Below are 1,992 nucleotides of genomic sequence, written 5' to 3' on the forward strand. Positions count from 1 at the left end.
GAACGGCCTCCAATCTTCACCTGCAACTAGCAACGCTATAAGAGGGGCTGAGCAAAGCGGTAACATAGCCAATCAATGGTTTGCTAGGACATGGTGGGTTAGAGGTTTGACATGGCAATTTGGGAGGCTTGAAAGCAAGTGGTAGGCATCGTAGCATTGGCATAGCAAAAGAGCGAGCAATCTAGCATAGCAAAGATAGTAGTGATTTCGAGGGTATGATCATCTTGCCTGCATAGTTGTCAGAGTTGACTGGATCCTCGAAAGCAAACTCAACGGGCTCCTCGTTAGCGAACTTGTCTCTCGGCTCTACCCAAACAATACAAACAAGCAACAAGGACACAATCAACCACGTGCAAGATCTCAAACAATATGATGCAATGATGATATGCTATGCGGGATGCGATGCGGGATGCATATGCAAGATTTGACAAGGAAAGCATGAACCTGGCCTCAACTTGGAAATCCAAGTGTGCCACTGGAAAGATGAGATAAAATCGCTTGAAAACGATATAAAGAACGCCGGAATCGGAGTTACGGTTTGGAAATGGCAAGCGATTCAAATATGACACCGGTCTGCGATTTACAGCAAGTAGCCATCTAAATGCAATGAGATGAACATGCTACAGCACTCAAACATGACAACAAAATATATGGCAGGGATGCATACAAGATGCTTAACAAAAGTCTAGCACTGAGCTACGGCCAATTCATCCATTAACAGGTTCAAACAAGCATGGCAAAAATGCATATGGCAAACAGATCTCAGACTTGGTGAAATTAACACTTGTCTGGAATTTCAGATCAGGTAGCACTCTTCGGAGCAACAAAACTACATGCTATAGGACCTGAACATGGCAAAGTAAAGCATGGCATGGAGCTACTCAAAGATCTTAACAAAAGTCCCTTAGTGACCTTGAGCCAAAAGGGATCAGAAAATACAATTGCAAGCATGTGAACATAGCAAAAACATAATCAGTTTTCAGACTTAGTGAAAACTGGAGCATGCTGAAACATATCTCAAGTAGGCATGTTTACGAGCACGATGCACTCACTATAGATCAAGTCATGATAAGCTAAGCATACATCCATCAAGAATACATAAAATGCAAGGTAGACATGGTAAGAACAATAACATAGCATGCATGGATCAACTACAACATCATCGGCAAAATTGCAAACAAGTTGACAATCTGCCTAGATTCACAAAGTAGCAAAAGTAGAGCTCGATTGACTCGAGCTAGGGTGCTCCATAATTGCAAACAAAGACAAGGATGGATAGAGCACTACAAGATTAACAAAACATCCTTACTCATCATCCTCAAAAGAGGCACGGATCACTAGGAAACAACATGAACATATGGCCATATGAGATAAATAGCTCAAGGACTTAGTGGAATTGCCAAGTCCCTGAAATCAGAATTACCAAGTGCACCACTTTGCAAGCTTGTGCCAGTCGCCACACACATCACAAAAATACATGGGTTGCATCTCTGGAAATATGACAAAACCCTTAACAAAACATATGTAGAGCATCAGGGCATATCATGCACACAATAATCATGGCAAAAGTGACAAAAAGCTAAATGGAGTAGCAGATCTGACAATTATCTCAAGTAGCCCTCTTCTAACAGCATTTCGGGCAGCAAGATGAACTCAAATGAAAATGATGCAATGGAATGAAATGATGTACTCTCTGAGATGAACATTTTGATATGCTATATGCCAAAAACGGAGTTACAGATGAGGAGTTACGGGGCTATGAACATGAGCATATGGGCTAGGGTTTCGAGAGAAAAAAATCAACCTGAGGAGATATTTTCAGATCTGGATCGGCCGAGCGTGGAAATCGAGGATCGTCGCCGGGGCTCGCCGGAGTTCGTCGCGGCTCGCCGGGAGGAAGAGGACGCCGAGGCTTCGAGCGCCGGTGACCGGGGTGACGAGGGGCGGAGGCGGCGGCGGTGGTTGCCGGGCGGCGGGGCCGGCGAGCTCCGA

This window comes from Triticum dicoccoides, chromosome 5A, assembly GCF_002162155.2.
Source record: "Triticum dicoccoides isolate Atlit2015 ecotype Zavitan chromosome 5A, WEW_v2.0, whole genome shotgun sequence".
Taxonomy (NCBI): Eukaryota; Viridiplantae; Streptophyta; class Magnoliopsida; order Poales; family Poaceae; genus Triticum; species Triticum dicoccoides.